This window comes from Puntigrus tetrazona, unplaced genomic scaffold (genome assembly GCF_018831695.1).
Source record: "Puntigrus tetrazona isolate hp1 unplaced genomic scaffold, ASM1883169v1 S000001180, whole genome shotgun sequence".
NCBI lineage: Eukaryota > Metazoa > Chordata > Actinopteri > Cypriniformes > Cyprinidae > Puntigrus > Puntigrus tetrazona.
The window spans coordinates 2,116-15,934 of NW_025048766.1; the positions used below are offsets into that span (position 1 = coordinate 2,116).

The 13,819-nt window shown below is 35.3% G+C and overlaps 1 pseudogene; it reads left to right on the forward strand.

Moving 5' to 3' along the window:
- The first annotated feature begins 211 nt into the window (after positions 1 to 211).
- Positions 212 to 13,819, forward strand: part of LOC122341247 — a 28,464-nt pseudogene continuing 14,856 nt past the window's right edge.

Consider the following 13,819-nt stretch of genomic DNA (forward strand, 5'->3'; position numbering starts at 1 on the left):
ACACCATAGACATATTATAACCAATGGAGCTACGAGCACTTACGATGCTTTTTATGTATTGGCTTTACAAACGCATCTATCGGATGGTCCCGGATGGTCCGAAATCGGAAGTGACGTGCTATAGCCGGTTAAAGCAGTTCTTCACGTTGCAGAAGTGAACAGTTTTAGAACATTGTGGCTGTTTGTACCTCGCTACTTTTTCTGAAAGAAAATGGGTGACCCTGTTGCCAGTTTCATACTTTACGACTTCAGCAACAGGTCAGCTTTTTATTAAAACGTTAAACATTTTTAGACGTAGTGTTCATATATTCACGTGCTTTTTCGTTCTCTGACGGCGAACACTGAAACACGCATGTATGTCTTACAGTCACGATGGTTATTTTGTTTGACTCGGCTCAAAACTAAAACCTATGCCGGTGTTTTTGTAAAGGACGATAAATCGTAACATCTAGTGAACTTGCTGTTGTGAGTTATTACACGAATGCGGCTTTTTAGCGATCTGGTTTAATGAACAAAAGACTTTTACTTAAATAGGTAAACCAGGGCAGAAGGAAGTTTTGAATATGTTAGCATCAAAATTTGTGCATCAAATATATGATACAGCATACTTTAACAATGAAAAAGCATGCTGTTTCATATAAGCCTATGGATTTGGACTTGTAATCACTGTGAAACAAATCAAACAAAGTGAAACAAAAACGAAGTGTTAAACGAAGTACTAATTATGACAACATTCACGCTTATACTTAGTTTGAGCTTTGAAGCGTTTCCTTGTAACTAAGATATGCACTGTTTGATGTTCAAGGTGTTTTTTTCTTGGCCTACTTCAGATTTGTTTATGGTTTTAATTTGGCATCCAGGAAGGAGAAATCAAGTTGCTCCAAGATGAAATAGATAGGCTGAGAGATCCACGGAGCTGAACTTCACATCTTCACAGCTGGATGAGTTGCGGGAGAGAATTCTCGTCTGAAGTATCGCCTGGACATTCTGAAAAGAGTGAGTGTGATATGCTTTTTCTTAAATCATTGTAGTGTAGCAAAGTTTGTGACCTAATGCATTAAGTCATATAATACATTTTAGACATTAAACTAATATTTTACTGAAAAATAATGTTGTTAGTGGAAATATTCATATAGATTGTTCTTTCAAAGCTTTATTACCTTGTAATAGGATCATAAAACAATCTGCAAATGATGCATGCAGTGTTTCTCACATATGTGAATATGTGACACTGTGATGGGTGGATCCAATAGTATGTTCCTGCATTACTGGAGACTGCAGTTTCACGGCCTTATTATATACGTTTTTGTATGATATACCAGCGGCTGCACTTTTAAGACCATAATTCTAGGATCTTAGTGGTTTAGATTTTGTTGTAATCTCAGTAATATTTCTTTTGTCAATTGATTAATAAATGTAATCTCATTAATCACAGCAATGGACTATTGTGATTAATCACAATTAACCACAAATTTTAAAATGCTAGGGTTTTAATGCAAGTAGTAAATGTGTTGAAATTAAGAAATGGTTAATACTTTACAATAAAGTGTAATTTGCTTTGCATTAATATATTAGCATGAGCAAACAATTACTAAATACAATTATTAAAGTAGTAATTCAACTTTCATTATGTTAGTTATTAGTTTGTTAATTCAGAGTGCATTAATTAATGGTAACAAGCACAAGATAAACTGCACTGTTCTGGATCTGCGTTAGAGATATCATTAGCATCACGCTTACATAAGACAATTATAAGATTATTAGTACAATTTTACTCAAAACTCACTTTAAACCAGCATTTGAGTGTTACGTAATAACTTCCATACTTTTACTGTTGTTAAAATATGCTATTTATAGCTTTTGTATGGTTGTAAAAATTATCATGTTATGAAAATATTGAAATCTCAAGAAAATCGCACACAAATCATAATCTGTGTTTATTATCGGTTGTCGTCATATTTCTGCTGAGTAAAGGCCTTAACATGTATGCTTTGGTTGAAATTCATGTTATTTGTAATATTACAGCCTTTCCGTTCAATTCACCCAAAAAAGAAAATTTCTGTATTTACTCAAAATCAGGCAGATTTTCACTCTTTGACAACAGGGGTGCTTATGGAACAACAATAAGAAGAAAAAAATATATAATTTCCCCAAATTTGTGTTAAAAGTTTATCTTTTAATTTAAAACAAGCTAGATTTTAGTACGTGATATTTGGGGAATTTTTTGAATATTTGGAAATTTTGGGTTGTTAGCATTGCAAATGGACATTTACAAAAGGGGAATCAGTTTTAATGAACTGGTTCCTTTAATTTAAGTTTGTGTTACATTGACTATCCTAAAGGAATAGTTCACCCAATAATGAAAACGGACATTTACCCACCCTCAAGTAGTTCCAAACCTGTATGAATTTCTTTGTTGTGCTGAACTGAAAGGAACAGTTGTCACCGTTGACTTCCGATAGTATTTTTTTCTGCACATGGAAGTCAATGGTGACCAAACACTTCTGAATACATTACATTACATTACATTAGATTCTGCCATAATTAACCTGTTATTAAAGGTGATTATTTTTTCAGTTTAACACGTTAAAATTATTTAACACCGTTAATGCTACTTTACTCATAACTGGTATTTCTGTAATTTTTTTTTTTACTCATGAAGCATCTTTACAATCACATCAAATTTGAGATGTTTCAGGCAGATCGATCAGTTTCATCTGGCTGCTTTACGCATGCGTGTTGTATCAGTATCATTTCTTATCAAATCACGAAAGATAGTACATGCATTTAATGTCGTGGTCAGTTATGGCATGAAGTTACTCAAAAGGTTATTTTAAAACTGTCTTAAAACTGTGCGTGCATGTAATATGTTATATATAAGTTACTTTAACAGCACTTCTGAAGTGGATTTCAAACTGTCCTGGAGCATCCCAGCACTGTCTCTCTTATCTAACACACTACTCTTCCACTCCTCAGTTCATTAGTAGAGACTGAAATGGGTCAGAAAAAATTAGAGAAAATGTGCATGTCAGATCCTCTGCCCTACACTCATCACTAAATTTCACTGAACTTATCTGTATTCTAACTCCCCATTCCTCCTCCACCAGAGTTTTAGTGGAATGCTATCTAAACTGCATTTCCCATGAGCCCATACACGGACTGATTGTTGGCACACCTGTTCTCAGTTACTATTTAAACACAGAATTTACTAAGCCCAGTGCGAAGTATTGTTTTGTTTTGGCTTTTACAATTCTGATCTAATGTTTTTGCCACCTTAATCGCCTGCCTTGTTAACTTTGCTTTATCTACTTGTACATTTATCCTGGCCTTAAACCTGTGCCTGTATATGACTGTCATTCTTGTTGATACTGATTCCTGCCTGTCTGTTCTTGCATTCAACATTACTACATGTTTACGCTGTGTTTCCTCAGAGTCTACAGGAGGAGATGAGCCAAACTGACAAGGCTATGTTAAACATAAACCAGCTTTTGCAACAGATCTTTGGGAGGCCATCAATACCACCTACCTGGCCTAGAGAATCCACCACTTGCAGTTGCCCCTAACCAGCAGGCCAAGTTTGGTGATTACCAGTGTAACAGTGCCATGGCAATGGCTCAGGTCAGTTTTATTTTTTGAGTAAACTCTTCTGTTTTGTCTCTTCAAACATATTTGAATGTACTTGTTTTAAGATGATGAAAGCTAAAGGACAGAAGGTCAGCCCCAGGGAGATAGCAGAGAAGATTGTCCAAAACATTCCCAACAATGAATTAATTGAGAGAACAGAAATCGCAGGGCCAGGTTTGTTTCAGAATATCATTAAAACCAAGACCATTTTCTCCCCTACTGATAAATAAATAAATAAATAAAATAATAAAGTACATATTGGTTTGTAGGGTTTATCAACGTTCATCTCAAGAGGATGTTTGTTTCTAAACTCCTCTCAAACCTGCTTGTGAATGAGTGAAGCCTCCATCGTTGAAGAAGAAAAAGAAGGTAGGAGTTTCACTTTAGTGTTGAAATGCATCGTAAAATAGTGATATAAACTACAATGCAGTTTTATCCAGTGGTTTTTATTTGTACTTTTTCAAAATTGCATCATTTGTATTTTTCTTTTTTTAGGTTGTTGTAGACTTCTCATCACCTAACATTGCAAAAAGAGATGCATGTGGGTCACCTTTCTGGTCCACGATTATTGGAGACAGTATGTGCTTCGACTCTTTGAGTTCCTGGGTTATGAGGTGCTAAGGTTGGTGTGTATTAGTCGTGAAGTTTAACTGTGAAGTTCAACTTTAAAAAAAAAAAAAAAAGAAGAAGCTAATCTTAATGTCTCAATCTTAAATGTTTTAATACGGGTATGAATTTTAGGATTGAGAAGACCTCTGCTCTTAACACCTTGTTTAGTTTGATAATAAGGATTGTTTGATAGGGGCTGGGGCTGAAATCTACAGGACAGGTATCTCTCCAGGAGCAGGAGCAAAGCCTGCTGCCAAATATTAAGTTCAGAACCTCTAGGCTAATCTTAATCAAACAGAGTGGTCCTAACTGAAATCTAGTTTGAGCGATGAATGGAGCTCAAATATAGTTCAGGTATATCATGGCATACCTGCAGCATCAGCAGGTATATAAATTCATCTGTAATCACACTTGCCATAATCTGTTGGAGACAAGCGCCTAATCAGCCTTGAGACACATTTTTGGTCACACAGACAAACGTTGAGTCCATTCTCAGTTCTGTTGCACACACACTTGTTTGTTGTTCACCTCAAGACAGCTTCATAAAATGCTAATCCATTGCAAAGAGACTCCTTAACAGTCTTCTAGTTCGTCACAAACACCCACTTCTCCGTTCAGCATGTCTTCATGAAGTTAAGCCATGTTTCTTTTCATACTCATGCTTAAAGTTATCAGGAATTAGAAATGTTTTTTTTGCCTCTGAAGACCAGTGAACGTACAAGGTAATGTTTTTTTTATTTAACAATCCAATTTTATGTGATCTTCATTATGATAACTTGCAGGGGAAAAACATAAGAAGATAAAGACAATAGCCTATAGTTCATGTTAATTCTGAGTGCATTAACTGCAGTTATGTACTTTTCCATTGTCAGAAGTTGTCAATGGTACCAAAATAGCAAGTCATACCATACCACTTTTTTGTTACCCTTCTGTAAGGGTACCTAGTACAGCAAAGGGTTTCAAAAATGTGGAGCTAAACTCATTGAAGATTTATTTGCCTAGAATTGTTACTTTAGCGTGATTCAACAGAATCCCTTGTTTTGCTCTGCTGTCCATGAGTTTATTTGCATTGGCTTATTTACGTGAGTGCGCAAACACACAAAAATATGTGTATTTTATCATTTTATATTTTAACACAGACAATAGTCATTTCTCAGTTTGCATTCTTTTCTGTTTCTGTGGAATTATGAAACATTGATTTCCAAAACTTTCCTGTTATTGTGTCATGAAATGTAGTTTTAAAAAGTTTCTCAGGCAAGAATGCAGAATGCAATTTATAATTTTTTTTTATTCAGTACCATTAAAAATTTGTTTAATTAAAAAGTCACAGTTACAGAAGTTACTAAATGACTTTTGTATTTTGTAAATCATTACAAAGCATTTTTGTGTTTCGGCACCAAATTTTCATTTCGGTGCATCCCTATAGTATTCTGTTATGTAAGAAAGTTTGAAATATTAACTAATATACTCTGTTGAAATCTGATTTTTAATTCAGATGTATTCTGTCATAAGTCATTGCTTGTTGTTAGGGACTTGGAAAAGTCTCTTAAGGGTTTGAAAAAGGGTTCTAAAGGGTCACCCCTTTCTAAGTAATGAGCCAGTCACTAAAAATAAAATTTGGCATTTTGGCTCGTAAACCATTTATCGTAGGCTCAAAAACATGACTTTGAATTTTTTCGCTCTACAACACACCATTTTTGCAAAAATTGATCTATATCTGAAACCTACTTTTGTGAGACTAGTCCTAGGTTTTCCCTTGATCAAACCAAACCACTGCAGAAATATTCTATGGATGAAAAAAATTAGAAATTTAGATTTTGACGCAAAAAGCCAAAAAAAACGTCTGTGCTAACGTTAACCAAATATTATTTGAAGTATAACTCTGGAGCGAACTGAGATATCTTCACCAAACACGCTACACATGTGTATAAGCTCACTTAAAAATAGGTATGCAGCATCTTGGTCCAAACTGTAGGAGTGATTTATAAAACCAAAACTTTATGAAACTTGGTAAAAACATGTCAGGTGACTCAACAATTATCCAAAGTTTCATGGAGATCCAACCATAGGTAGTGCTTAAACCGTTACAAAGGTCCCCCAAAACACAGCATTATTATGAAAATGACAAATTTCAAATATTCACATGAACATTAGATTATCATGTCTAATGTTGTCAGTCTAATTGTTCATTAAATATTCTGTGCTATGTTATTTAAAAAAAAAATTACGAACTAGTCACTACAGAACAATTCTATGGACTCTCTAGATCAATAAATCAAAAACATGTTTAATTGTTGTTAGCATATTGTCCTTTGGTTAGCTATAACGGGGTCATGTACAAAGGGAGTGCTGGCCAAGTATACCAAAAACCTATAAAACCTGAACAAAAACACTTTACAAATTAACAAAACTTGTTTAAAATTTGACACAATCTCTTTACAATCATGCAAAGTGATGTAAAATGACACACAAACATTTTAAAAGAGAAGACTTGCAACACTATCACCTATTATTTACTTCAAATACCTAAAATTGCCATACAATGTATTGTTCATGTATGCCCTATGTTTGTGTCTGTGTGTTTGTATTAATATAATAGATTAGCCATTTAATTTCTGTGTGTGTGACTGTGAGCCTATTGTTAGTTTTGTGCTTCACTGTCTGCAATACATCAAGGTTGGCCTAAACCCAAAAGGCCTTAAATTGCTCGAACCCCAGTCATTGCTGCTTTGCAAATTGCATTTAATAAACAACAGTCAGACACGTGCATACATATGTTAATACTAATTCTGCCAATCTATTAAAAAATGGAATCTCAAAAAAAAAATCTTAACATGTACGCATGGCTGAAAATCATATTGTTTGTCATGTTATGATCACCAGATATAACTTGCATTCAACGTATAATCCGCATTAGTAAAAGGATCTATTTTCATGTTTATTTGTTTATATACACTTTGGATGACCACAGTACATTATAAAAGTAACCAAATAAAACCCATGAACAGCTCTGTAATTTTCCCATGACTACATTTACAAAATATCTCAACTGTGTGTAAAACTATGACCCTGGCAATACTGGTTCGCTGTATCCTTATGAAACAATAATAATAATGATAGATAACCTTCAGTGCTGCTGCGATTAATGGCAAGAAGTTGGGCTCAAATTATTGATTTGCGTTAAAAAATATTAACCCTTTAACCTTTTTTTGTTTTGTTTAATTGCATGTGTTAACATTGACAGCTTTAGTGTATACACACACAATACACAAACATATATGTGTATAGCCTACCAGCATGTATCGATCTCACACACACACATTAATATTTATATTTAGATCGACAGGTTATCACGCTGTAACTAGAAATATTTCTGTATTTGTAAAGGCATCTTCCTCACTGACTCGCCTACTAAATCACATTTCTCTAGGGTGCAGGTACCATAGCTACATTTGTAATTATTCTTTAATTACTCTTGCTAGTACATCATCTTCACTCCTGCTTGCCTAAGGAGATAATGTTTGCCTACATTTTGTTAGGGGATATAACTTGAACATTATTTCTTCCTCACATGGAGTTATCCGTCGTTATGTCCAATATGCATCAATTTTCTAGTTAATTCTCACCAGTCTCATCTGAGAAAAGTATTCCTGATCATAATTGTCTGATGCGCATATGCACACTTCAGGGCTTTGGAGGTTGTCATCAGATTGATTAAATTATACAGGATTTCTGGGAGATGCGTGTTTCATAATCCTTTAATGTTCCACCTGAAACAAAAATGCAGTGGCGCTGAACCAACATTACACTTTTAATGTCTTCAGATGGCCCAATTCTCACTTCAAAAAATGGATTTACTCACTGTAACATATTTCGGTTCTTTGTTGTTGTTTTCTCTTGTTGTTGTTGCCCTACTTTCTGTTAATTGTCTCATTGTGTTCAGGTGTGTCTAGTTAATTTAGTAAGTATGTGTGTATATAAGTTTCAGTTTGCTTCTGTTAAATAGTCTGGTCTCGTCTTTAATGTGTGTGTGAAATCTGCCTGCTTGCCTGCCTGCATTATTAGTTGCTCTTGTGTAGAAAATTACATCTTCATCGAGCGCTCCTTCCCTCAACTACACCGTGACACTCACTCTATTTTAATGTGAAAAACTGCATGTATTTTACAAAATGTAAAGAAAGAAAAAAATGTGTGTATATATATATATATATATATATATATATATATATATATATATATATATATATATATATATATATATATATATATATATATATATATATATATATATGGAGAAAATTGCTAATTAAAATTTCATAAATATTGCATAATATCATAAAATTGACTCAAAAATCATAAATAATAATCTGAAAATATTTTATATATATATATATATATATATATATGAAATGTTGGATAAAAAATTAAAAAGATAAGCTACAATGAAAGTAAGCCCCAGTAGGTGGTAGCAGTAGAGTCTTTGAAGGATGCCTTCAAATGATTTATTCAAACAGCTGATTCATTCAAGAGTTAAGCAAGTGCCTGTCCTTATTAATGGACCACTGACTCAAATGATTACAAATTAAAACGTGAATCAGTGAAGTAAAATCTACTTGCATTAATGTCAAGCTCTGTTACTGTATGTAAATTCAACCTGCCAGAGTGGCTAGTGGGAGTGACCATGTTACCCATTTGGTGGGGTTGCGGGTGTTAATGCCAACCCCAGCTTTAGGGCAAAATTCTAAGGAAGTACTACATTATTAACAATCTCCAAAATTAAATCCACCAATCAGTGTAATCATTATCATTCACAGCAATGTTCAATGTTAAGAAAAATGTTCTTCTACTAGGCTAGCAGAAATCTTTGTATTCAATAGTGCTTAATTGCTTTTTTGTTGTTTTGTCTTTTCATTTTTTCTGCCAGGTTGAACCATGTTGGGGACTGGGGGACACAGTTTGGAATGCTCATTGCTCATTTGCAAGACAAGTTCCCAAATTATCTCATTGTTTCTCCACCCATCGGTGACCTTCAGGCTTTCTACAAAGTGAGTATCTCTTATGTAAAACCTTATGAATGTGCTCAGAATTGGGGAGTGACTGCTGATCAGTTTAAAGCTTACTCTACATTACTTCATTAGTTATCTCCTGGAGTCCCAGCCGGACTGGTGTGATCTGTCTCGTATTTTCTTTGATTGTAATCTGTGTGAGACCAATGCAATGTCCAGTTTTCCAATCTCAGTTTAATATATTGGTAACACTTTAAAATAATGTCCAGTTGTAAGGCATTTATAAGTGATTAGTTAACGAACCAATCCTTTACAAAACATAACTATGTGCTCATAGATAAGATTAATAAGTGATGCTAATATGGAGTTATAAATCATTTACAAGTGATTAGATGATGATTAACTAATCATTTGCAAAGCGGTACTACACTGAAAAAAATTGGAGTAGGATTTAAGTAATGTTTAGCATTGGAAATTATCTCTGATTCACCAAAATTACAAAATAAGTACATTTATATCTCAGTTTAGGTCACAACTTATAAATCTAGCATTTGGAAAAAGCATGTGGTTTACTTGCAAACATATAAGTAGGTGAATAGACGGCTTATTCAGATAACATGACCACTCAATGTGGATAGTGTTTGAGTGTTAATGTTAATTAACAATGAGTAGAAAATTAATTCCAGATGTCACTAAACTAAACTAAACCTAACAACAAAGGTAACCATAAAACAATTTAAATACAACTCAAAAAACAGTGAAAGGTTCGACCTTTTAATTATTCATGCCCCAGTGCATGATGAGAAAACAGGATCATAACTTGATGTAACTGATATTTACTTGTAAACTAACTTGTAAACCCTTATAAACTAAAATTCCAAGTAAATAATACTTCAAAAATATAGTTTAAACTTTTATTTATACAAGCTTAAATTTAGTACTAGTATATAATGTACTTTATTGTTTTATTGTTACTAAATTAATGTAGAAATTCAACTTTTTATTTAGTGTTTACTTTACTTATTACGGTCTATATTAGGGATGCACCGTAATGAAAATTCTTGCAATTGCATAAATTAATATTAACATTTCAAAGAATAAATCAATTACAAATGCACAATATAAATGCACAGTATAAAATAAAATTCAAACTAAAATGTTTAACTTGTCCCCTGCTCGTGTAGATTAATTAAAAATGTACATGCCTACTGGCCTGCTGAAAGGTTGTAAATAAAAAAAGAAAAACATTTTTTAATTTAACCCCAGTGGAACATGGTATGAATACAAAAGAATTGTGGTGGCAATAGTGGAATTTTTTTTTTATATATATAGAACTAACCAAGAAGTTGCTGCTGTTCTTTGAGAACAGGCTAGGCTTTTCTAAAGTATACAACAACAGCCTTTAACACTATGTAAATGTAGAGTGACTGAGGTAGTGTTCTTGTGCCAGACTGTGCATCAGCAGTCACTGCAACATGGTAAACTGCTCTTAGCTTTTCCTGCACTTTTTATTCTCAATGCTATTCCAAACTGGTATGAGCGTGTTGGAAACACATTTCTGGATGGGAGGTGGGGGTGTGTATTTTAGGTTCAGAGTTTTTGTCATCTCCCTATCATTAAAAAAGACAATATAAATAACTACACAGCATTATCATTAGCAACTTAGCTCATTCTATTTTCTCATCACATACATAGTCACTCATTTATGCAGCGTGATAATTTTCCTAAACCATGGGAATCCATTGTTGAGAAAGGCAACATCCCTTTACGATAAATGCAATTACTGTCCATTGACTCTTTAGTGAGTTAATGAAGTCTTCTGTGTCAAAGTGAAAAGTGTAACCTCTGCTTCTCTCACTGTGACAGAAGGGCAGGTTGACAGAAGGACAGGATGACCTGTCATTGAAGATGAGTTTATATAACATGACTTAAGAGCTGACAACAATAATAATAATTATGAGCCCTATTTTTACTGGCTTTACTAAAATTACTAAAACTACTAAAATGACCCTTTAGTAGGCTTGCATTTAGAAACAGGAAAATTTATTTTAGGCATGCGTTTAACTGTAATCGGGCGTTCACACTAGATGCGTCTTGCGCTAATAAGTTGTTATTTGTGTGTAGTTGGACGGTTGAACAATTTGAGTTTACTTCATTTATGCGTGAAATTCACTTCACAACAGATGCAAATTCATGTCATGGTAGAGGCTTCTGGCCAAAATTTTCTAAATGTTATTGTACCATGAAATGCAGTATTTTAGACAAGAATGTAGTGGTTTAAAAAATTAAAATCTGCAGATTATTAATAAAGATAATGCCTACTTAAAAATTTGCTTCACTGATTTCGTAGCCATGAGCTCCACGTGATCACTAGGTGCTTAGTGCTCATCTATCCACCGTGAGCAGCCTCACCGCATCTAGTCCTTCTCACACTTGCTTCTGGCTCTTGATGTGGTTAAACATGAGGTAAAATTTGTTTTAAAATTGTTCTATTATTTATTTCAGCTCATATCATTTTGGCTTATCACAAAGTTATGTTTTGGAGTTGTTGTGAAGCCACTTCTTCATTATTTTAGCTGTGTGCCTTTTGGTCTTGTTGGAAGGTTAACTTTCGTCCCAGTCTGAGGTCCTGAGCACTCTGGAGAAGGTTTTCATTCAGCACATTCCTGTACTTGGCCGCATTCGTCTTTCTTTTGATTGTAACCAGTCGTCCTGTCCCTACATCTGAAAAACACCCCACAGCATGATGCTCCCACCATACTGTTGGGACTGTATTGGACAGGTGCCTGGTTTTTCACACATGCCGCTTAGAATTAAGGCCGAAACGTTTTATCTTGGTCTCATCAGACCAGAAAATTTTATTTCTTACCATCTTGGAATCCTTCAGGTGGTTTTTAGCAAATTCCGTGCATGTTACTTGCACTGAGGAGAGGCTTCCGTCGGGCCACTCTGCCATAAAACACAGAATGGTGGAGGTCTGCAGTGATGGTTGACTTTCTACAACTTTCTCCTATCTCCCGACTTTTTTGTAACCTGTGCCTTGCCACAATTCTGTCTCTGAGCTCTTCAGGCAGTTCCTTTTGACCTCATGATTTTGTAAGGTGCTCAAGATTCTATGAAGCTGTAAGGTCTTATATAGACAGGTGTGTGGCTTTCCTAATCAAGTCCAATCAGTATAATCAAACACAACTGGACTCAAATGAAGGTGTAGAACCATCTCAAGGATGATCAGAAGAAATCGCCTGATCAGAAACAGCACATGAGTTAAATGAGTTTCACAGCAAAGGGTCTGAATACTTTTGACCATGTGATATTTCAGTTTTATTTTTAATAAGCCTGCAAAATGTCAACAATTCTGTGTTTTTCTGTCAATATGGGGTGCTGTGTGTACATAAATGAGGAAAAAAATGAACATAAATGATTTTAGCAAATGGCTGCAATATAAAAAAGAGTGAAACATTTAAGGGGGTCTAAATACTTTATACTGTACCACTGTATCAAGGAATTTGGTGTTCTTGACGGTCTCCACCCTGGATCCAAATCAATTGATAGTGGAAACGGTCACTCTTTGCTCACTTGAAGTCAACAATCATCGACGTTCAGAGATAGATTGTTGGCTCTACACCAAGTTTTAAACTGCTGCATCTCATCTCTGTATGCTGACTCATCGTTCTTGCTGATGAGATCCATCACGGTAATGTCATCAGCGAAGTTGATTATGTGATTGGAGCTGTGCATCGCTGCACAGTCGTGAGTCAGCAAAGTGAACAGCAGTGGACTGAGTACACAGCCCTGAGGAGCTCCAGTGTTCAGTATGGTGGTGCTGGAGATACTGTTCCTGATCCAGACTGACTGAGGTCTGCCTGTCAGAAAGTTCAGGATCCAGTTATAGAGAGAGGTGTTCAGGCCCAGCAGGCTCAGCTTTTCTATAAATTGCTATAAATAACATTTGGACGTAGTTTCCTTTTGAATCCAGATGTGAGAGGGTGAGATGAAGAATTGTGGTGATAGCATTGTCCGTAGAGCGGTTTGGACGATACACAAACTGTAATGGGTCAAGTGAAGGTGGTAGCTGTGACTTGATGTGCCTCATGACAAGCCTCTCGAAGCATTTCATCACAGTTGGTGTGCAACGGGATAATAGTAATTGAGGCAGGCAACCACAGACTTCTTAGGCACCGGGACAATCGTTGTTTTGAGGCACGTTGGAATGACAGAGCTGCTCAGAGAGATGTTAGCGATATCAGTGAAGACATCAGCTAGCTGCTCTGCACACTTCTTTAGTACTCTGCCTGGAATGTTGTCCAGTCCAGCAGACTTCCATGGGTTAACTCTAAAAAGTGTTTTTCTCACGTCAGCTGTGGTGAAGCAGAGTACCGGGTCATTAGTATGAGGGTGGACTTCCTCACCATTGTGTTATTCTGTGCCTCAAAACAAAGTCATTCAGCGCATCTGGTAGAGAGGCATCACCATCAGGTAAAGTTGTCTTGTAGTTGGTGATCACTTGAATGCCCTGCCATATGCGCCTTGAGTCACAACTTTTCTGGAAGTGGCCATGGATTCTTTTAGCGTAAGTTGTG